Source organism: Cryptomeria japonica, chromosome 5, assembly GCF_030272615.1.
Source record: "Cryptomeria japonica chromosome 5, Sugi_1.0, whole genome shotgun sequence".
NCBI lineage: Eukaryota > Viridiplantae > Streptophyta > Pinopsida > Cupressales > Cupressaceae > Cryptomeria > Cryptomeria japonica.
Window position 1 is genome coordinate 53,655,666 of NC_081409.1, and position 25,620 is coordinate 53,681,285.

The 25,620-nt window shown below is 36.9% G+C and overlaps 1 pseudogene; it reads left to right on the forward strand.

Annotated features, from left to right (window-relative positions):
- LOC131040179 (MADS-box transcription factor 3-like) overlaps positions 1-25,620 on the forward strand; it is a 91,572-nt pseudogene that overhangs the window by 47,624 nt on the left and 18,328 nt on the right.

Sequence of the window (25,620 nt, forward strand, 5' to 3'; positions counted from 1 at the left end):
TGGAACTGTTCTTTCTATATCAACAAAGTTTTGAACATAGTTTTTGAGAAATATTTGGAAAAGATTTGAAAAGATAAAAAAATAAATGTAATGGATGTTTCACATGCTTTGTGGGTAGTCTAGAAAAAAATATTTTATATATCCTTTCTGTCCAAAATATGTTATGAGATTTCTATATAATCTATGATGATGTTTATAGTTTGCACTTTTCTGAGAGTTGTAAGAGGATATGAATCTATAGTGGTGTTTCAATATAGTTCATGTAATTTTTCATTATTATAAATATATAAAATTTCTATTTGCTTTCTCTATTTAACTTTCATTTTATCCTCCTCTTTTAATTTTACACCCTTGAATCCTAATATGATTCACAATACCTTGAATCAATTTGTGAATGAACTCAGCTTCTTTCTTTCATGTTTAAAATTTGAAAGTAAGGCAATCTAACCTTATCAAATATTTTGTATGCAATTTATAGAGCCTCCCATACAAATAAAGATTAAACAACAATTACACTATACTAACTTGGAGTGATTAAAACTGAAAATATTTAGAGATTAAAAAGGTATAATCATCAGCAACTAAATAAATCTCTTCCCAAAACAAAGTGATCACACAAAGCTGCAAATAAAAATTAAAACTGAACTGTGCTACTGTACACTTTGTATAATGCAGGTTTTTTGTTATATATTATGAAGGATTATTAAGTTAAAAAACAAAAAATAAAAAATAGTACATGCAATCAATCATGTATTGTATCTATTGTTCATGAATCTTCAATACTTTCAAGGTCTCACATTCAAAGCTAACCTTGATTCAAATACATTATGATCTTTGGCTGTGTTTATTGTGATTCATGCACTCAACTTTTCTAGGCAATTAAAGCTTTTCAGAAGTACAAGGAAATGAATATTCATAGAATTCAACATGATGAGACTATTAAAGACATTGAAATTCAGGTATATTCTTGAAACATATAAACATGAAATAGACGCTTTTCCTTGTAAATTTTGTGATGAATTATGTCTTTAACTATATTCAATCAATATGAACTTAAAGTATTGGCAGTTGTTGGCATATGATGAAGTGGTGAAATGTATGTTTTCATTGATGTCAATAAGTGAACAGGTATATGGTACTCAAGCAGGTGAACTGGTATGAACTAGTATGAAGACTGGAAGCAGATATAGTCAACCGAGATGGAGTGAACTAGTGTTAGGGTTCATAGTTTGACTACCAGTTTGGCAATCTAATTTGTGCGGTGCAACCGATGACATTCTATGATGAGTTAGTTAAGAGATAAGGATGAGATAAAGGTGCCACATCAGCTATGTGCATGTGAAGAATCTCTTTGAGGATCTTGTGCGTGAAAGATCGAATGCATTGAATGTCTACCTCGGGAATGTGCATTTTTCTTAGAGGTATGCAAAAAGCGCGTGATGGGTTACTATTTTCTAGTTGCAGTGAATATTGGATGATGCAGAATGAATTGAGATCTGTTTAGATCGTTTCATTCTATGTAATGTATTGGACGGTTAGTATTGGACCGCTTGTAATTATAAACCTAAAATACCTAGGGTTTAGAGTTTATGCTATAGACCTAATTGTTGTCTATGAGATCTATCATGTTTATTGTTGTTGTTGGCAAAATTTGTGTGTGTGTTTGCATGTTGTGTTAATTTCCAAACTAGAGTGAGGAAGTCTGCAGAGTGTGATTGCAGAAGAGAGGAATTGAAAAGGATCTGCCCTAGCAAAGTAGTGTTGTTATCAGATCAGAGTTTTACATGTTGTCTTCTAACCATTTCAACAAAAGGAAAATCCCTTGACCGGGTAGCTTTAACAGGCTTATTGCAAATCATCTAACCAAGTGACTCAAGCTCATTGAGTTCTCTAAATCCTCTAGCGAGGTAACCTTTAACAGGGTTTCAACCTTTAACAGAGTATATAGCCGTCCCTTAATCGGGTGATCTCTAACAGGATTGGTTCCTAATAGAACCTTTATTGTAAAGTCTTTAACTGGACTAGGCTCCTAATAGAGTGGACTTCAAAAGCGTTCAAAAAAAAGCTTGTGGGTATTCATACCCAACATCATTTTTCCCATTTGGGTTTCCACGTAAAAAATCTGTGTGTCATGGGCTGTGTATTTTTCATGTTATGATTGAATAGTTTTTGCTTAGTTCTATATGCATGCCGAGCTAATGGTTGTGATATTACTAATACAACTCATGCATGACTAAACTAGTAAAGTAGCTATCAAGATCTGAGATCTGCTGAATGTTGTTTGAAGTACTTTTGTTTAACCAGGTTTAGCTGTCTAAAGTATTTTTGTTAACTGGTATTTCTATGGTTAAGTACAACAGTATATGACAACTGGTTACCTATTTTGATTTGTCAAGTTATTGAAGCAAGTTTTTGTGTGTACTGATTCACGCCCCCTCTCAGTACCAGTTAAGGTATTAGTTATTCATCATTATTCGTCAGCAGCAAGAGGCAAGAAAGCTCCTACAGAAAACTGACAATCTTCAAAACACTAGTAGGTATTTATGCGATTTGGCTTTAAATTCACTTTTCATGGGTAAAGCACTTGGATATTATTATTTCAACTGTACTCATAAATACGTAAAGATAGTATTATGAAATTAATAAAGAAACAATTTCTTGGATATAGAGTTTACTCACAGGAAACTAATGGGGGAAACCCTTACATCATTAAGTGTTTCGGATCTCCAGCAGCTTGAAAATTTACTCAACAAGAGCCTTTGTTGTGTAAGATCAAAGAAGGTAGGCAGAGTGAAAGTTGATGTTTAGTTTTGGATTCTCTCTTCATATATATAGTATGTATATATTTAATTTTAAATAATAATATATTTTATATATATAAAAATAATTAGTTATTTACAAATTAAGTTTTTAATATTCATATTTGTTAGCAAATGAATTTTTCACTGTGTTTTTTTTACCAATTTGCCCAATGGAGAGCAACAAAACCTTACAACATTGGATAAACCATCATGGAAAAGGATGATTTTCCTCTGCTTTCAGAGAGGAGCAGCTCCCTCAAATGTTAATTTTATATTTCAAAATTATCCCTCCTCTCCAAGAAATAAACAATTGCAACCAGAATAAAATATGAACATTTATTATTAGCACAAAGTCTATTAATAATTTTGGTATAAGTAATATGGAAAATGAAATAAATGCTTGCACATAGAAACATATAAATGAATATTAACAACACACAACCTTTCAATATTCATAAAATCCTCCAATGAATAATTACAAATATTGATAAAACATAGTTTATCAATATTTCTCCAAATTGGTGATACAAAGCCCACTCTCTTTGATCAGCACAAAGACTTTTAAACTCTGGCTACAAATCTTTTTTTTCCCATAGAGGAGAGAATCCCTCAACAATAAAAATAATCCCCTTTTAAAGAATTCATCCATACGTAAAGTAGTTGGGTAACTACCCGTAACTTCCCTTTTACCCAACTTTCTTTTTCAATAGTTTTTCCTCCCAAGTTTGGTTTACCCACTTACATTTCTTTTTCACTTTCATTAAGATTTCTACATATTTGTGTACAATAAATCTACACATTACAATAAAAATTAATTCTTGAAAGAATTAATTTACATGAAAGGTAAAAAGCTTTGACTGAATTTCAACTAGTTTTCACTTGACATAATTTGATATTTAACTATTTTGGACAATATAATAATATTTAATTCTTAAAGAATTAAATATTAGTACAAAATAATTTATTAAGCCCTTATTAAATGAAAGTATTAAAAATTTATGTCTTTTTTTCATAATTAGCCAGTGAAAGGGTTACCTAAGATTTTTTAAAAACCATAAGGTAACATTGTGTTTGTCCACCCGTAAGTTTTCCTTTAAAAAAATATATATTCCAATTTGTGGGTTGTCTTTTTGTGCCTTTTTTTCTATCGGGTCATTTGTTCTCTTTGTACTTGAACTGTTGAACTCTTTTTCAAAAGGTTAAAAGGTTCAAGGTTCAAAGAGCAGTGTTAAAAAAAGAAAAAGTCAGTCGTTCCGGTCTTCATCACCAAAATTTCAAACGCGTTCACTTGGTCTTCGGTCATTGAAGTTTTGAACCTATTGAACCTTGTGTTCAAGTGGTTCAAGGGTTCAAGGTTCAATAAAGCCTTTTTAATGGGTCACGACAATGTATTGTTATATGACGAGCACAGGTCTTTCTTTTTATGTTAAGTTGATGTGCGGTCTTGAACCTTGAACCAAATTTCAACCGATTCAAGTCGTTCAAGGTTCACTTTAATTATTCCTTTTTCTTTGTCGCTCATTCTCGGTGTTGTTTATGTGCCGACCGTTACCGTTTTATTTTTTAAATGAACTTGAACCATTGAATCTAGTGTTCAAGTGGTTCAAGGTTCATAAGTTCTTTTCAAACTAATCCGAAAAGCTTTTTGGTGGAAACAAAAGCGGTGCGACAAGAAGGAATATTCCCTTATTCAGCTTTTTGAAATTCTAAATGTGGAAATTAATCATGAAAATATCAAATTTCCTTCGCGGAAGTGTTGGCTAATTAAGAAGGTGTCAGGTTTGTCATTTCACCATTACTCCCCATGCTTGAAGTAAATCATGATGAAGCGTGTGTAGCCCAATTGCTATTTGCCCATCTAAGTAAAGGAAGATGTATGAGTTTATTTCCATATTTAGGAATGTCGCAGTTACCTAACTTCAATTAATTGGAGGCGCCGAAGGTAAATCCAACATTGTTCTCCGGAAGAATTTTCAGTTTTCATGGTGTTATCGAGTAAGTTCAGTTGTCTTCTCCTATGTTGTGTTTCTTTGTGCACTGAAGTCTTATCAGTATAGAAAAGGGGGAAGATCTAAAAAAACTATTGGAGTAGCATATTGTATTGTTGTTAGAATTTCTTGGTTAAGGGAATAGATTGTTAAAATGAGGCCTGTGCTACCAAAGCTTGACCGAACCTCATGTTTAGTGAGTATCTTGCTGGAAATGGAAGACACCTCCTTAGTTCATGTAGATTTGGGAAATTTCCTTGAAAGGACTAAGAATCCTCAGGTCCGGTCGCTAATGGAGAAGATAGTAAGAGTGGTCTTGTGGAAGCTACTGCATTTCCATTAGCCGCGTCGTGTCCAGATTTAGTGTTGGCTTGTATGAACAACTAAGAACAAACGTATCAAAACTAGTGATGGTGAAGTGTTAGTCCATATTAATAGGGAAACAGTGATGGTGATAATGGGAATTCCGCATAAAGTGGAGTATGAGGATTGGACCATTGGAAATTCATATGCCTATTTCTCAGAGAAGAAGAGCAAGTATTGAAGTGTAATTGCATGAAATTGGCTCTTGAGGGTTCAGAAAGGAGGATCCCAACTACCCAAACCCTTAACCAGAGAACACCTCATCACTGAGGAGCGGGACATTGTTGTGCTTTTAAACAGAGTAAAAGGGAATTCACATTCCTTCTATTGGGAAGATTGGATGTACTTTTTCATCCAAGTGGTTCTATCTGGTGACAGATTTCTAGATTGGTCTCAGGTAATTGCAGAGAGGTTGCACTAAGGGCTAAGCAACTTTGTAGGTATGAGTGGATTTTACATGTCTTCTTACCTGTTTTATATTTTAGCCTGCACAAAGGATTGGCCTAGATTACCCAATGAACCTTGTTTTAATGGAATGAGGGTTTATGATTTTTGCCCTTTATTACAACAATAGAGATATTCTGAACAAATTGACAAATGGAATGGAGTCTTTGCAGGAAGATTGACCTTTGAACTCTAGGGTGATGCCAACAAAAGGATGTCCGCAAAGTCTATGGATCTAGTGAGTATTTATGGAAGCTTCTTTATCTAGTTTCCATGGTTCACTTACATATGGGTAGGTGGTTTTGAAGGCCAACCATTCAAATTGCCTAGGTACACCTTTGATAGCTTCATACTTATAGAGGTGAGCAAGTAGCTAGCCCATATAGATAAAAGACTAAGGGAAAAGGGAGAATCCAGGGTGGTTTTTCCCATTGAGCTTGGGTATTATAGTTGCAAATCGGTATCAGATGCTTTGAATCTAGAACTGGAGTTCAAAAGGATGAATCTGTAGCCATATGTAGCCAGGCAAAGATTTAATAGCAAAAGTTATGCAACGGAGAACCTTAATATAGACAGTCATTTCTGCCATGAACCCCAGATAGAAGATTATTGGGAAAATTGCAAGGATGAGCATGAAGTGAGAAAGAGGCTGTGGTCAAGATTCACTTTGCAGCAGATAGCTTTCTTGAGGCTCCCAATTAATACATCAGGTGTATTGGTAGATACAAAGGAAGATGTCCTGGACCCTGAGTTTGGTACTGAGATTGAAGGGAAACCGATTCCACAAATTCACTAGAACAAAAAAGAAGATGATAGCATTCAAACAAGGACCTTCAATGTTGTCAGGAGAATGGAGAGATGCCTGAGGAAACTAAAATTCAAGGAGGGTCCTTCCATGTCACCACATGAATTAGGAAGTGACTCACACATCCTTATTTAATCTCCTATTTTTACCACTAATAAAATTGTTGATATTGGAGGTGTGTCAAAGCCCGTTGTAGAGAAAATACAGCCAAGAAGGTCAAGAAGGTCACCATCCAATCTTACAGCTGCTCGAGTAACCCAGTCAAGAAGCAAGAAGAAGAGTAGAGAGCTTGTTTTGCAATAGGTCATAGTGGATTTAGACCCTAGTGAAGAGCCTGAACAAATAATGGACTCACAGGATCAAAGTGAACCTGGTATACAAGAAATAGATACAAATGAAGGGGTAGGAACTCAATAGGATCCCATGGATGCCCTGGTAATCATTACCTCCCCAGATACACAAGTCACCCCACCACCTAAAGGATCTACCAATACTCCAAGATGGCTAAAAGATGCCATTGGAAAGAAAAGGAGTGTGGTGTCGATCACCATCCCATTGGAGGACATGGTTAGTAAATGCTTAGGAAAAACATTAAAGCCTAAAAAGCTTAAAACACAAGCGATGCTTGATGTTGATGACACAATAGGACATTGGACAGCTGAAGTGGCCAAGCCCATTCCTAGGAGAGATGCAGATAAGGCCACGAAGGAATATTTTACTGTGGAGAAAATAGATTTTGGTGTTGCATCAAGTACCATGGATGTAAAACATTTGGAATCTTTTACAAAGAGCATAATCTCCAGGACTTGGAAAGATGAAAAAGACAAAAGAGAAATGAAACAAATGGTTGCACAAATGGTAGAGTACATCAATGTTATTCATAATCCAAATCCTAAGTGATTGTCACAGATACCAGTGTCATTTGATCCTAAGTCCCAAGCAAACTAGAAGATGCTTGATCAAGTTCAAAGGAACAGGGTAGTGACGAAGGTGTTCAACAAATGGTTGGATCTAATAATTCAACAAGGATCAGAATATATTACTAATCTAGTCAAGGTTTATAAAGATGCATAAACTCTGAGTAAGGAACTTGAGCTCGAGACAGTCACCTAGGAAAAGGAAAGGGTCAAGTGGGTAGCGGTTCTCGCACAAATGAATGATGTTCAGAGGTATGGATTGATGAAGTTCTTAGCTAAGAAACCAGTAGAGAACCTAGATGATAATGTGCTATATCTGTCAAAGAAAAGCGTGGAATGGCACAACTCAATCATCGAGCAGGGTCATGAAGAATCCACTAACCTACTCAGGGGACTGACTGATTTGATTGACACTATACAGAAGGACCTTAAATGTATTGATATACAACTCATTAAGGAGGGAGCTAAGGTGATTGAGGAAATTGCTGACATGATCAAATTCTTTCAAGATAGAGTTCATTCCATTCAGACCACTAAATCTTTGACTAGCGATGATTTTTCGAAAGTAGCAAGGATTGAATCAAAGATCATTGTCTATTTAGATCACTTGGAGGTTCACAAGGCAAAGGTCATGCAGGTGTGGAAGCAGAGGATCATACACATTGGCCTGGCCTATTTCCAAGTTATCCTGAACTTTTTGACTGCACACCTTGAATGGCAACGATCTGCGACAAAAAAGGACAAGCCTATAACTTCCTTAATTGTTGAAGATGCTGCTTAGTTATGCTACAATGAAATGTTGGCTTTTTAGTAGCTATTAGTTTAGCTTTCTTTTATTTCATCTGAACGGTTTCTTTCACTAGGGTGAAAGTAAATGTTATTTTCTAATTATGTAAAAACTATGGCCTGGTGACTATTTAAGCTGAAAAGCTTGCTTTTGAATGGGTTCTAAAACTGTGATTTTGGGAACAATAGATGCGTTTTTGATACAAATTGTGGAAAATGAAGTAATGACTGATTACTAATGAAATGATGAGACATCTTTGGATCTGTGCATTCTGAGATTCTTAAATTCTTCTTAGGTTGTTATGTGGGCATAATTTAATCTCATAATTAGTTATCTCTGCATTTCCTTTGTGTTCATATTTATTATAGATTGTTGGACGACTTGCATGTTGTTAATCACCTTGATCCCACTTGCCTTGTGAGGCATGAGAGAGTCTCGATTAAGCTGATAGTTTCTCATTTTGGGTTCCCATTTTGTTTTGATTGTATGTAGTAAATGTATGCTAATCAGAGTCTGTGAACTCTTCTTTGAGAAATTTCTCGGAAAAATTTAGGCATTTATTTGTGCGGATGGATAAATACTAAAGCCTTCTCAATACTTTCTGGTTAAAAGTGTTATAAAAAGAAATCAATTGTACAGTTAATTTATTGTAAGTCATATGAGGAGCTACCCTCTATTGTAGAGGTTGAATTATCCTTAATTCTTCCAACTGTTGGTATTTTTTGTTTCTTTCTAAAGGGGTAAAACGGAGTCGAAAATTTGCTTAAGAAGTTAATAACTAAAGTTTCAAGAAGGAGACAAATTTGTTTACCAATAGATTTTTGGCGACTCTACTGGGGAGTCGAATTATAAAACTGGTTGCCTAGTTGCAAGTCTGGAGTCAAGGAGATATACTAGGTACCAGAGAAGGGAAGAGGTTTTTTATTTTGTCTCTCAGGAGTTACAAAACCTAGATTTTCAGCCCATCTTTTCACCTTAGAGAAGGGCAAGAAGTAGGCCTCCTTCCTCATCGCCATCACCACTTGTGTCCTCAGTTTGTCAAGCTCTCACCTTGCATGGTGTTATTCTACCTAATATAATAAACCCTACTCCCCTCAATAACATATTTCCAATGGCGGCGAATAATCCTTGGGGGCCAGCTGTAGGCCCGTTGAACCTGGGTCTAAATCTCGACCCCTTACCAAAGGGTGCTAGGGATCATTAGCCAAAATTTAGTGGCGATGGAAAGATTACTATTGATGAACACCTGAATGCCTTTAATGTAGCTTGTGGAATAATAGCAGTTCAACATGAGGATGTTGCAGTGAGATTGTTCGTCCAGACTCTAACTGGGGTAGTAGCAGACTGGTTTTATCACTTACCAAATAGTGTGATAATGATCTAGAAGGATCTAAAAATGCGATTTGAAGAAAGGTTCAAAGTAGCAGATGATGAATATTCCCTCTTAGTCCAATCAGCCCAGTTAAAGAAGGAAATTCCTGAATCAATGAGGGATTTCGTAGCAAAGTTTGATAAGATCTTGCACAAGATTCTAGCTAATCAAAAGCCCCCAAATGATAATCTTAAGTGTTTTTTTTATTAATTCAATGCCTTCTGAAATAGGTTTCCTGATTCGTAGGCAAAGAGTTGCAGATCTAAATGCTGCCAAAACCCTTGCAGTTGAATTGGAAGATGATCTAATCACAACAACTAAATGGAAAAGGGAAGTATAGACACCTAATGCTCAACCTTCAACTTCTTCTTCTTCTTCTGATCTTATTATCCAAAGGTTAATGAATGATGTGATCACCCTAAAAAGACAATTCCCCAAAGCTAGTACCTCGTATCCACCTCCTTACCAAGATATACCTAGAAGGAATGTGAACCAGTTTCTAGGCTATGGGAATAAGACCATGCAGTTACCCTCTACTCAACAAAGACTAGCAATTGAAGCACCTCCTACTAAAGGAAATATGTGTGTATTTCACCTAACTGATGAACATGATGGTAGTTCCTACCCTGAGATGGTACGGTATGTGCAATTGATTAATTTTAAACATACCTCGAATGAGTGGGGTGAAGAGGGATCTCCAAAGCAACTTGGCAACTCTGAAATCCATTTTCTTGAGTATGAGTCTAATTCGGAAAGAGGCGGTGACATTTTGGTTACTTTGGAGGATCCATCATGTGCGGTGCTCATGAGAAATCAGCAAAATGAGAAACCCCAGGTGTCTTCTTCCTCATCTGCGATGGCCTTCAAAGGTAAAAGCACTGATTCAAAGTTGCATCATAATGATAAAGAATTGAAAGAACTTTTATTTTTAAAGACTACTAAAAGAGAAAGTTCCTTTGATATAGTAGAATTTTGCAAGTCCTCACAAATTCAAATCACACTTGCTAAGTACCTAAAACTAAATCCCAAAGAATTAGATAGACTGGTGCAATTTGTGAAAGGAAATAATACACAACAAATTAATGATATTTAGTAGTCAGTAAATGCCTTTTTGCCCTCGCATAGCAATGAGTCGGTTCATTCCCCAGTTTGTGAAAAGATGCCTAAAATTACTGCTCTTCAAATAGATGGTTCTTTTCCCCTTCTTGAGTCAAAACCAGAGCCCTTTTATATATCATTATTCATTAATGGTCATAGGTTGAATAATTGTATTATAGACTCAGGTGCATCTGATAACATAATGCCCTCCACTGTAACCAAAGCATTGGGGTTATCCCTAACCAAAACCTTCGACAGATGCTATTCCATGGACTCAAAACAAATTCCTCTACTAGGCCAAATTAAGGATGCTCAGGTAGTTCTTGCCTCTCACCCAGATAAAAGGATCAAGTTGACGATTGTAATAGCTGATATCCTAGCTAGTTACGACATGCTTTTAAGTCATACTTTTTGTAGAGACTTAGGTGGAGAAATCAAAATGGATTGGTCCCAAGCTATAATCCCTATTGGAAAACAATGAGTCATCCTGCAACATGAAACAAAGTCCAAATTCACTGTTCTCCCATCTGAGGACCCTAGGGCCCAGATTTTGTACCATGATTGTCAATTTGGGAACTACATGATTCTGTCTAACAATGAAGTAGATGGGTATTCATCCCAAAATGGGGAAAAAGGAAGCCTGTGGCTAATGGAGTTCGATGGCAGTTGTGCAGCGTCATGATCTGGTGCAGGAGTTGTGTTGATACCACCATCCAATGATCCTATTCCTTTGTCCTTTAAACTAGAGTTGAAAAAAACCAATAATACAGCGGAGTATGAGGCCTTGTTGTTAGGCTTAGTTGAAGCTAAAAGGTTGGGAGTTAAGATCTTGTGGGTTAAACGAGATGCTAAACTCATTGTTAACCAGGTTAGGTGATTTTTTAGCGTTAAGAATGAAAGGTTGAAGCATTATCGAAATAGAGTTTGGGATGAAATTGAAGGTTTTGATGCATTCTCCATTGAGGCAATACCCAGGGAATTGAACTCAAAAGCCGATTCATTGGTAGTCTCAGCTTCATTTCTTGTCCCACACCCTGAATTTGCTGAAGAAACTTACAGGATAGAGTTGATATATTGGCCTAGTGTTCCAGACAACTCTGACTCATGGCAGGTATTTGAGAATGATAAATAGATAAATGATTTTATGCAAGGTTTGGATATGTTTTCAGCCATGTATTTTGAAGGCTCTGATGTAGAATGCAAAGAATTTTTGCCTGAACGAGCCAAGGAATTACCTGATGGAATCATGCAATTGAAAGGAAATAAGATTCCTAGAGGATTGGTTTCTTTGGAGCATTTTTTTGATCATAATGATGCCTACAAAAATAACAAAGGTGACAAGTCTCGAGAGGCTCAGGATAGTGGAGGCTATGAGAAGGTGAACATTGGTACTAAGAATGAACCTAAATGTATCAATCTGGGAAAGTGTTGTACACCGGCAGAAAATGAGAGGTTCACTAATCTCTTGATGGAGTTTAAGGATGTGTTCGCTTGTTGTTATGACGACTTTAAGAACTTCAGAGAGGGAAAATTCCAGCATCAGATTCCCTTGAAGCCCGGTGCAAGCCCATTCAGGCAAAAGCTTAGAAGCTTTAATCCGAAAGTGGCACAGGCTATATTCCAGGAAGTAGATAAGATGCTAAAAGAAAAAATTATATACCCCATCCATCATTATACATGGATAGAAAATATTGTACCAGTCAAAAAGAAAAATGGGAAAATAAGGATTTGTGTCGACTTTAGAAATCTAAACCAAGCCAGCTTAAAAGACAATTATCCCTTCCTGGCCATGGACCACATTTTGCAAACCATCATAGGGTCAGAGATGATGTCCATGTTAGATGGATTTTCTAGATATAATCAGATCAGTGTTCAAGAGAATGATCAACACAAAACTGCCTTTATTACTCCCTGTGGTACATTTACGTATATCTAGATGCCTTTTTGTTTGATCAATGCAGGAGCAACATTTCAGCGGGCCATGGATTTGTCTTTTGGCCACTTAAAGGATAAGATTATTGTTGTATATCTGGATGATTTGACAGTGTTCTCAAAACATAGAAAACATCACATTGGGGACCTGAAACGAGTGTTGCAAAGATGTCGCGAGCATGGGGTATCCTTGAACCCCAAGAAATCAATGTTTGGAGTCACAGAGGGTAAGTTGCTTGGTTATATTGTCTCCAAAGAAGGGGTGAAAATAGATCCTGAAAGGGTAAGAGAAATTCAACAATTAACTTTTCCATCAAACAAGAATGCTATCAGATCCTCTTTCAGGTAGGTGAATTTTCTTCAGAGGTTCATTCTAGACTTTGCTGAGACTACCAGAAAACATTTCACGATAAAACCTGTGGGGGTCACTTTTCTTCAACAGTAACTGCTTATAAGATCCAGAGGAACTGTTATTATTGGCTAGGAATGTTCAGGGACACATATACATGGGTGGCCAGGAGTGAAAAATGTAAGTTGTTTGCTGGTAAACCTCAACTTGCAGCATTACCACTCAGACCCGTGATTGTGGATGAACCTTTCAAGTAGTGGGGTCTGGATTTTATTGGTCCCTTGACACCAACTTCAAGTGTTGTTCATACCCATATTTTGACAGCTACAGATTATTTTACTAAATGGGTCGAGGCCATTCCGGTACGAAAGACAACCTCAAAGATTGTTTGTAATTTTCTGAAGGAGAACATTCTAGTTCGGTTTGGAGTCCCCTTAAAAATTGTGGCAGACAATGCTATCAATTTCTCCTCTGCTGAAATCTCTTTATTTTGCTATGATCATGCAATCTCTCTTGCTCATTCATCTGATTATTATCCTTAGGGAAATGGCCAGGCAGAATCCAGTAACAAAAACCTCATTAATATCATGAAAAAATTAGTGAGTGAGAATTTTAAGGATTGGCATAGGAAACTATATGAAGCTCTTTCGGCTGACCGTACATTGTGAAAGAGGGAAATCAAGATGTCTCTATTTGAACTGGTCTATCGTGTTGGTGCTCAAGTAGCACTTCCTCTAGAGCCGGCAACCACCAAGCTAAAAATAGTGATTGAAGATGCTTACTTCTAGAGTTCTTTGGAAAAGCGAATCATATACCTAACAAATATTGATGAAGAGAGAGATAGACTAGTGGACCAGATAATAGAACATCAAATGAGAGTAAAAAGAATATTTGACAAGTGAGCAAGGCCTTGAAAGTTCATGCAAGGTGATCAGGTACTTCTCTGGGAAAGAAGAAGAGAACCTAAGGGAGCACATGCTAAGATCGTGTCGCTTTGGAAATGACCATTCCTAATTCATGAGGTAAAGGGACCAAATTATTTTAAACTTGCATATTTGGATGGTACTATTCTTCCTTTGACCTACAATGGTCAAGATCTAAAATTGTATCAACCGTAAACGAGAGTCCCTCGTAGTTTTTGTACATAGTGTCTAGTATTTTTTGTGTTTGTGTGTCTTTTTAGTTTAGTTCATTTGTACCTTTGAATAAAGTTTGGCATGCAAAACCAGAGACTCTGAAGTTCATTTCTAGTTCCTTCACAGTTCTAGTCCCCAGTCAGACTCGATGTTGGTCCACCCGTAAGTTTTCTTTTTAAAAAAATATATTCCAATTTGCAGGTTGTCTTTTTGTGCCTTCTGTTCTATCGGGGCATTTGTTCTCTTTGTACTTGAACCATTGAACTCTTATTCAGAAGGTTCAAATGTTCAAGGTTCAAAGCGTAGTGTTAGAAAAAGAAAAAGTTAGTCGTTCCAGTCTTCGTCACCAAAATTTCAAATGCGTTCACTTGGTCTTCAGTCATTGAAGTTTTGAACCCCTTAAACCTTGTGTTCAAGTGGTTCAAGGGTTCAAGGTTCAATAATGCCTTTTTAATGGGTCGTGATAGTGTATTGTTATATGAAGAGCATGGGTGTTTCTTTTTATGTTAAGTTGATGTGTGGTCTTGAACCTTGAACCAAATTTCAAGCGGTTCAAGTGGTTCAAGGTTCACTTTAATTATTCCTTTTTCTTTGTCACTCGTTCCCAATGTTGTTTATATGCCGACCATTACTGTTTTATTACTTAAATGAACTTGAACCATTGAACCTCATGTTCAAGTGGTTCAAGGTTCATAAGTTCCTTTCAAACTAATCCGAAAAGATTTTTGGTGCAACCAAAAGCGGTGAGACAAGAAGGAATATTCCCTTATTCGGCTTTTTGAAATTCTAAATGTGGAAAGTAATCATGAAAATATCAAACTTCTTGTGTGGAAGTGATGGCTAATTAAGAAGGTGTCAGGTTTTTCATTTCACCATTATGCCCCACACTTGAAGTAAATCATGATGAAGCATGTGCAGCCAAATTGATATTTGCTTGTCTGATTAAAGGAAGATGTATGACTTTATTTCCATATTTAGGAATGTCGCAGTTGCCTAACTTCAATTAATTGGAGGCACCGAAGGTAAATCCAGCACTGTTCTTCGGAAGAATTTCCAGTTTTCATGGTGTTATAGAGTAAGTTCAGTTGTCTTCTCCTATGTTGTGTTTCTTTGTGCACTGAAGTTTTATCAGTATAGAAAAGGGGGAAGATCTAAAAAATTGTTGGGGTAGCATATTGTATTCTTGTTAGAATTTCTTGGTTAAGGGAATAGATTTCTAAAATGAGGCCTGTGCTACCAAAACTTGACCAAACCTCATGTTTATTGAGTATCTTGCCGAAAATGGAAGACACCTCCTTAGTTCATGCAGGTTTGGGGAATTTCCTTGAAAGGACTAAGAATCCTTAGGTCGGGTCACTAATGGAGAAGATAGTTAAGAGTGGTCTTATGGAAGTTGCTGCATTTCCATTAGCCACGTTGTGTCCAGATTTAGTGTTGGCTTGTATGAGCAGATATGATTATGAGAACAGATGTATCAGAACTAGTGATGGTGAAGTGTTAGTCCATATTAATAGGGAAACGGTGATGGCGATAATGGGAATTCCATATAAAGTGGAGTATGAGGATTGGACTATTGGAAATTCATACACCTATTTCTTGGAGAAGAAGAGAAAGTACCAAATTTTAATTGCAAGAAATTGCCTCTTGTGGGTTCAAAAAGGAGGATCCCAAATACCCAAACCCTTAACCAAAGAACACCTCATCACTGAGGTGCGGGACATTGTTGTGCTTTTAAATAGTGTAAAAGGGAATTCACATTCCTTCTATTGGGAAGATTGAATGTGATTTTTCGTCCAAGTGGTTCTATCTGGTGACAGATTTCTCGATTGATCTCAGGTAATTGTGGAGAGGCTGCATGAAGGGCTAAGCAACTTTGTGGGTATGAGTGGGTTTTACATGTCTTCTTACCTATTTTATATTTTAGCCTACACAAAGGATTGGCCTGGATTACCCAATGAACCTCGGATTGATGGAATGAGGGTTTATGATTTTTACCCTTTGCTACAATAACAAAGATATGTTGAGCAAATTGACAAATGGAATGGAGTCTTTGTGGGAAGATTGACCTTTGAGCTCAAGGGTGATGCCAACAAGAGGATGTCCGTAGAGGCTATGGAGATAGTGAGTATTTATGAAATCTTCTTTATCCATTTTCCATGGTTCACTTACATATTGGTAGGTGGTTTTGAAGGCCAACCATTCAAATTTCCTACGTACGCCTTTGATAGCTTCGTACTTACAGAGGTGAGCAGGTAGCTAGCCCATATAGATAAAAGACTAGGGGTAAAGGGAGAATCTGGGGTGGTTTTTCCCATTGAGCTTGGGTATTACAGCTGCAAATCGGTATCGAATGCTTTGAATCTAGAACTGTAGTTCAAAAGGATGAATCTACAGCCATATGTAGCTAGCGGAACATTTGACATCAAAGGTTATGCAAGAGAGAACCTTAACATAGACAGTCATTTCTGCCGTGAACCCCAGATAGAAGATTATTGGGAAAATTGCAAGGATGAGCATGAAGTGAGAAAGAGGTTGTGGTCAAGATTCACTTTGCAGTAGATAGTTGTCTTGAGGCTCCCAATTAATAGATCAGGTGTATTGGTAGATACAGAGGAAGATGTCCTGGACCTTGAGTTTGGTACTGAGATTAAAGGGTAACCGATTCCTAAAATTGACTGGAACAAAAAAGAAGATGATAGCATTCAAAAAAGGACCTTCAATGTTCTCAGGAGAACAAAGAGATGGCTGAGGAAACTGAAATTCAAGGAGGTTCCTTCCATGTCACCACACGAATCAGGAAGTGATTCACACATCTTGGTTCAATCTCCTATTTTTACCACTAATAAAATTGCTGATATTGCAGGTGTCTCAAAGCCCGTTGTAGAGAAAATACAGCCAAGAAGGTCAGGAAGGTCGCCATCCAATCTTATAACTCCTCAAGTAACCTGGTCAAGAAGCAAGAAGATGAGTAGAGAGCCTGTTCTGCAATAGGTTGTAGTGGATTTAGACCCTAGTGAAGAGCCTAAACAAATAATGGACTCACAATATCAAAGTGAACCTGGGATACAAGAAATGGATACAAATGAAGGGGTAGGAACTCAACAGGATCCCATGAATGCCCTGGTAATCGTTACATCCCCAGATACACAGGTCACCCCACCACCTAAAGGATCTACCAATGCTCCAAGATGGCTAGTAGCTGCCATTGGAAAGAAAAGGAGTATGGTGTCGGTCACCATCCCATTGGAGGACATGGTCAGTAAATGCTTAGGAAAAGCATTAAAGCCTAAAAAGCTCAAAACACAAGCGATGCTTGATGTGGATGACACAACAGGACACTGTACAACTGAAGTGGCCAAGCCCATTCCTGGGAGAGATGCAGATAAGGCCATAGAGGAAGACTTTACTATGGAGAAAATAGATTTGGGCATCACATCAAGGGTCATGGATGTAAAACATTTTGAATCTTCTACAAGGAGGATAATCTCCGAGACTTGGAAAGATGAAAAAGACAAGAGAGAAATGAAACAAATGGACGCACAAATGGCAGAGTACATCAATGCTATTCATTATCCAAATCCTCAGCCATTGTCACAGATACTAATGTCGTTTGATCCTAAGTCCCTAGCAAACCAAAATATGCACGATCAAGTTCGAAGGAACAGGGTAGTGATGAAGATGTTCAACAAATGGTTGGATCTAATAATTAAACAAGGATCGGAATATATTACTAATCTGGTCAAGGTTTATAAAGATGCAGAAACTGTGAGTAAGGAAATTAAGCTGGACACACTCGCCTAGGAAAAGGAAAGGGTCAAGTGGGTAGCGGTTCTCACACAAATGAATGATGTTTAGAGGTATGGACTAATGAAGTTCTTAGCTAAGAAAACAGTAGAGAACCTAGATGATAATTTGCTATATGTGTCAAAGAAAAACGTGTAATGATGCAACTCAATCATCAGGTAGGGTCATGAAGAATCCACTAAGCTACTTAGGGGACTGACTGATTTGATTGACACTATACAGAAGAACCTTAAATGTATTGATATCCAACTCATGAAGGAGGGAGCTAAGGTGATTGAGGAAGTTGCTGACACGATCAGATTATTTCAAGATAGAGTTCATTCCATTCAAACCACTAAATCTTTGACTACCGATGATTTTTCAAAAGTAGCAAGGAATGAATCAATGCTCATTGCCTGTTCAGATCACTTGGAGGTTCACAAGGAAAAGGTCACGTGGGTGAATATGGACAAGGAGGTGTTGAAGCAGAGGATCATATGCATTGGCCTGCTCTATTTCCAATTTATCCTAAACTTTTTAACTGCACACCTTGAATGGAAAAGATCCACAACAAAATAGGACAAGCCCGTAACTTCCTCAGTTGTGGAAGATGCTTCTTAGTTATGCTACAATGAAATGCCAGCTTTTGAGTGGCTATTAGTTTAGCTTTCTTTTGTTTCATCTGAACAGTTTCTTTCACTGAGGTGAAAGTAAATGTTATTTGTTAATTATGTAAAAACTATGGCTCGGTGGCTATTTAAGATGAAAAGCTTGCTTTTGAATGGGTTCTGAAATTGTGAGTTTGGAAACAATAGAAGAGTTTTTGATATGAATTGTGGAAAATGAAGTAATGACTGATTATTAACGAAATGATGAGACGTCTTTGGATCTGTGCATTCTGAGATTCTTAAATTATTCTTAGGTTGTTATGTGGGCATAATTTAATCTGATAATCAGTTATTTCTGCATTTCCTTTGGGTTCATATTTATTATAGATTGTTGGACAACTTGCATGTTGTTAATCAGCTTGATCCCCTTTGCCCTGTGAAGCATGAGAGAGTCTCGATTAAGCTGCTAGTTTCTCATGTTGGGTTCCCATTTTGTTTTGAATGTATGTGGTAAATCTATGCCAATTAGAGTCTATGAACTCTTCTTCGAGCAATTTCTCAGAAAAATTTATGCGTTTATTTGTGCGGATGGATAAATGCTAAAGCCTTTTCAATACTTTTTGGTTAATAGTGTTATAAAAAGAAATCAATTGTGTATTTAATTCATTGTAAATCATATGAGGAGCTTCCCTCTAATGCAGAGGTTGAATTATCCTTAATTCTTCCAACTATTGGTATTTTTTGTTTTTTTCTAAAGGGGTAAAGCGTAGTCACATTTTTGCTTAAGAAGTTAATAACTAAAGTTTCAAGAAGGAGACAAATCTATTTACCAACACATTGGCTCTTCCTAGGGACTGCATTGTGTGATAGAATGAAGAGAACTCTAGAATCTATGGGACATCTCAGTGCTTATTTGTTGGGCTACAGAGTCGTTGTTCATAAGGATAACCAATTTCAGTAATTTAGGCTTCAAAACAAGCATTTCCACTGGAGAAAGTTTCTTGTATCTCCATCTAAATGCTTCTTTGAAGTGGTTTTGTAACCTAGTTGCCATGCTTTATTGGATGTCTTTGAATCCCTGTTATGAGGCTGCATTCATTTGATTCATTTTCATCAACAACTTTACTTGCCTAGCCTATGCTTCTGTATCTTTCTGGCAGTAAATGATGTAAAGTTTGTGGAGCTCCTCTTTGTACTTACCATCAACATCTATTTAAAAGTTTCAAAAGAATTTTCAATCACCCAATTTGTGCACTTCTTGTAATCATCACATTCTTTGGTGTGACATTTCACGAGACTGCATTTCCTTGAGGCATTTTGTCAAATAGTTCACATGTCTCTATATGGTTGCACATATGTGGAATTAACCTGCAAAAGCATGAGGTGAGGCTGCAACTTTACATATTTGAATTTTTGGGGCTTCAAATATATTTGATCACCATTAGTCAGCTGGTCAGGGAATATTGAAACTCTTGAACACATAGCACACCTGGCTCCAATGTTTGGGGAAAGGCCGATCTTCCAACATTCTTCATACATATGCCTTCACAATGATTTGTTTATTCCTTGTCTTTGTCAACAGGCTGCTCACATCAAGAAGACTTACCATTGTGTTTTTTAACTTTACAAGCTTCATCCCTTCATATGTGACTTCACAAAATGGATAAATATCAGCTTGAATACTTTGCGGCCTGAGTCTTTCTAGACATAATATAACTTTGGAGACTTTCATAGTGCAGATGCGCTTAATCATTTTGTAGCCATACTCACTCCACCACTTGCTTAAGATGTTGTATATTTTTATCCTTGAAGAAATAACATGAATGAATCTACAACGTCCAATCTTTTTCTCCATTCTACATTATGCTTTCCTGCGTAATTTATTTAATAGTTTCTCCATCACTAAATGCAAGATATTGAACAAAACTGTGAAGCCAATAAAAACACCTATAACAATCCCATAGATAATGAGCCTCTAGTGTGTTCAAGCATCCTCCACTGAGATTATATTTTTGTAGAAGGCTTGTAGAATTCCGTGGTGTATTTAGGAAGAGGTTTGAAAATTATAGCGTTGATGATTAAATTGCTTGTGCATAAGACATAGTCCATTTTTGGGGGGCCTTTATGTAAAGAAAAATTTCAGAATGTGGGCTGATGCAGAGTAATGGTGAAATCTACAAAGTTGTTGTAACATTATTGAAGACAAGAACACACCCAACAAAAAAAAAACAAGCCAAAATTGGAAAGAAAAATGAGTTATTTACAATGGAAGGAGAGAAGAGAAAGGGCTAGATGTGACCATTTATAGGCTAAACAAAGTATTAGCCTCTTCTAATCAATTTTTTGTAAGCTGAAGGAAGATTTGTACAAGAAATAAGAAGCAACATCAGTATAATATTCAAGATACAAGGCATGGGTGGGAAAATAAATATGGATTCAAGATATTCCTCATTGTTTACATCCATATCATCTTTCGCAAAGAGAGTCACAATGCCAATGATTTTTGTCATACCTTGGATATCTTGATCTTGTAATTGCTTATATGAAAATTGTTGTGTTGATTCTTCCAAAGGTGCATTTGAGATGAGAACTTCAGAAGTCTGAAAATTACTGAAATATTTTTCTTCTTCTTGCTGATTGTGACTTGATTTTGCTTCAAGATCATTACCTTGTTCATGCTTGATGTCACCAACTTCATCTTCTTTTCTCAAGTCTTGAGGTGGAGATTTATTTATTTTCTGGATTGGCACGACACCATAAAAATCTTTCAAGAATTGTTCTTCTTTTATTAAATCTCCTACAACTTCAATGATTTGATTCTCTTTAAATGATGGTATAAAGAGTCAGATATATGTTTCATTCTCCTTTCTTGCTGGAATCCAATCTTTTAGTACTTCAGGATATCTCACAAAGGCCTTCTGGTATTTATCTTCAACAAAGCCGCCAACCTCCATCCTAGGGGAGGTACCTTAAAACTTTTGAAAATCGAATGCACAAGGCACTTTGATCCCCAGCAGAGCCCGCAAAAACTATTAGCAAATGAATTTGTCATTGTGCTTTTTTTACCAATTTGCCCAGTGGAGAGAAACAAAACCTTGCAACATTGGATAAACCATCATGGAAAAGGATGATTTTCCTCTGCTTTCAAAGAGGAGAATCTCCCTCAAATGTTAATTTTATATTTCAAAATAATCCCTCCTCTCCAAGAAATAAACAATTGCGACCAGAATAAAATATGAATATTTATTAATAGTAGAAAGTCTATTAATAATTTTGGTATAAGTAATATGGAAAATGAAATAAATGCTTGCTCATAGAAACATATAAATGAATATTAACAACACACAATCTCTCAATATTCATAAAATCCTCTGATGAATTCTTTTTTTTTTTAGATAAAAGTGGATGAAACCACTAAAATTAGATTAAATATTGAGTTTTTTTATAGGTGTCTGGTTCAAAGAGCACTGAAGGGAAAGAACTAGTAAGAAAAACCTTCATTATTGCTCAAGAAAACATAAGCCTATCTACCCATTACAAAAGCCCATAGGCACCCCGAATAATCCCCCTAGATACATAGCCAACTGCATTAGATATAAAGGAAGCTATAAGATCCAGAATAGAACTGTACATCTTCAAAATAGAGCCAGTGGTGTCCAACCATAACCACTGCCAACAACCCATAGCCATCCTATCTACACAACACATGAGTCCAAAGCTCTGAAAAGAACAAAACTCAGAACCAGAAGAGAACCAAGAATAAGTGATCCTGCCAACACAAAAATGGTGAGCAAACATATGCCAATCCAGATAAGAAGTAGAGAAGGATGATCAAAACCCTCAGGAAGTAGGATAAGACTGATCCATAAAATAATCCAAAGCAACAACCAAAGAAATAATAGTAGAATAAGAAACCATCTGCAACACCATACAAACTGCTCTTTGTAATTCCTCAAAAAAAGCCACCAACCACCAATTTCGACAAGAACTCTCCACAACAAACACATCATTTTTTGTTAGTAAAAATAAATGCATAGAAAGAATGGATACCATGACTACATGCCACCAAGAATATAAAAGAGGAAGAGATAACCAGATCATGATTAGCCCTCCACTATAAGAAAAGGCAGTGAGAAAGAAGCTGCTCAACAGATGATAAAACATACTCATGCCTCACAACACCCCCAATGATAAAATATGCAACTCCCAAACAATGAGACCATACACAATGCCAGATGTTTAAAGAATGAAGGAGCCAAATCAATTCATCATGATACAAAATCCTCACCCAAAAGTCACCAAGCCCAGACCATGACGGTTAATGATTACCAAATAATGGGGAGGATCGAACAGACATAATTATACTAAATGTAAACAATGCCTATCGTGCAATGAGTAGGTTTGGTTAGTACCTGATACCAATCAGTACTCGATACCAATCCACACAGTAACCAAGCTATGACATCAAAAGGAGATCGAGACACCCACCAACAAGGTAACCATAGGTGAACAAACAACCGGCCAAATAGGACACACATATGGTAAACAAAAGGCCCCTCCAACACACAAAAAACACAAAGAACTCATAGGAACAAAAAAATACCAGCCAATCCAAAGTTGTCTTGTCACCCTCCATACTCAGGAGGAGATACTGTCGAATATAGCTACAACAAAGATGTTGTCATAAGGCAGGACAACATCCTCCCTATAGCCATATAGGGAAGTAAAAAACCACACCTAGCAAGGAGAAGGGAGAGGACAACACCACAAAGAGGATATCACTTCGGCAGGAGAAGCCACAACAATCTCCCTGCTTAATGAGGAAATTCTAACTGGAAATATCAACAACGAAGATATTGTCACGAAGAGAAACACCCTTACTGTAGATACTTATGAAAGAAAACCACATCCAACATGGAAAATGAGGGAGACTTCTAAAAAGAAATCTTGCTAAGAAAGAAGCTTCATGCAAGAGACTGGTATGTCCAAAGGAAAAACCTCTTAGAAATCAGCACCCTCAACAATAACCTTATTAGCCAAAAAATCTGCAATGACATTGATCTCCCTAAAACAATGAGAGATAGAGAAAGTGGAAAAGAAATTTAATTGCACAAGAATGTGATCTAAGAAATACTTTAAATGTCAATAGAGACATTTTTTGGCAACAACCACCTAAAAAACCACCATTGAGTCACCTTCAATAATAATATCTTTAATATTCAAAGAGATAGAGAGATCAAGCCCAAATGATAGAGCCTGAAACTCAGCAATATTATTAGTACCCTTACCAATGTATTTTCCCAGAGCTTTGATGATCTTAGAAGAATGATAAAAAATGACCACTCCAATATCAGACCTTCCTGGGTTACCCTTAGAAGCCCCATCAAATTATAGCTTGAATGAAGACATGGGGGGGGGCTCCATTTGGCCATCTTACGTTTAACAAGAGAAGATAGCCCAGTTGATATAGCCCCATGAGAAGGCATCAGATGAAGTGAAGACCATTTCCAAGTGACCCAATTATCCCTTTGAGAAAAAGACTTGAGATGATCTAAATTTTTATGAATGTAAGAAAGCACCACCTCACACATGGAGGGTTGAATTTTACTAGTCACATCTACCGGAGTAGCAGACTTATGTTTAAAGATCCTAGAATTCCCTTCAAGCCAGAGATTCCAAATCACCAGTGATGGAGCCACAACCCAAAGAGATGAATAAAACGAAGAGCATAACAACAAGGGCCAGGCCATAAATTGGGAAAATAGATTGGTACAAAGAGAAGAAGACCAACCAAGCATGCCAAAAATCCAATACCAACACTCACAAGAAAATGGACAAAGCAGAAAAACATGGTCCATTGATTTCATACAATATCCACAAAAAACACAAGGGAATATTGTTGTAATCCCAAGCTTGTCCAATCACATCCCAATGAGAACTTTATCCTGCACTGCCAACCAAGTAAAGGACCCTGCCTTAGGAAGACAAGCCAGATGCCAAAATAGCTTAGTAGGCCAGCACAGAGAGGATAAAGAAATCTGAGACAAAGAATTATAACCGTCCTTTACTGAATATGCACCTAAGACACTCTTAGTCCAGACCAAAGAATCCTCCTTATCCTAAAAGACAAAAGGTCTTTTGAGAAGTTCTTCCATAAATGCAAGTCTGAGGTCATCATCAATAGGCAAGGGAGGAATATTCTTCCATTTAGCCACTAAACATGGACCTGTAGAAATAATATCAAAATAATCTGCAACATAAGACCCCTAAAGATCCGATAAAATGCCACGTAAAGGGGACCAATCTCAGATAGCTGAAAGAGAAGGATACCCATTCTAGACTTCATCCCAAAACTGGCCCTTCTTCCCATTATGAATAACCCAAGATAAATGTGATAAAATTACCCTCCTACAAGATACCAAAAATTTCCACAATGCGTAGCTCTTTGGAAGACATGTGGTAGTGAAAATCCTTTCTCTAGAAGCTCCCCTTAAATACTTAGCAAGCATGATGGAAGCCCATTTGCTTAAAGGATCGGCATATAATTTCCACACCAGTTTTGCCCCCAGAGCCTTATTCTAAATAGCTAAATCATGAATCTCCGTGCCACCCAGCTCTTTGGGATGACAAATATTGTCCCAAGCAAGAAGAGGAATCTTCTTTCTACCTCCCAAGTTATCATTCCAAAGAAAGGATCTAAGGGAAATCTTAATGTCATTAGTAACTTTAGGGGGAGCCTGCAAAATAGACAACAAATATGTGGGAATGACACTCAAAACTGATTTAATTAGAAGGATCTTACCAGCCTTCATAAGCCACTTGTGATTCCAAGAGGAAATTATGGAGGTTATTGAATGAACAACTTTATCCCAAAAGGAGGTCTTTTCAGAGCCCAGAAAGAAAGGAATGCCCAAATACATGCAAGGAAAATTCCCTACTTGGAAACCCCCAAAACGAATGAGTCTATCCCTAACTAAAGGAGAGACATTCACAAAGAAGACTTTAGACTTCTGAATATTAACCTTCTATCCAGAAAAAGCGGCATAGTCAGAGTTAATTCTCTTTATAACTCTAGCTTCCTTCAAAGAAGCAACCCCAAACAAAAGCGTATCATCAGCAAACAAACAATGGACTTTTCCATCTGGACCTAGGGCCTTTTCCGAGTGCATGGAAAAAACTATCTCTTTCAACACTTCCAACAAAAAGGGAGCCATAAGCATCTTATTATCTTCTTAAG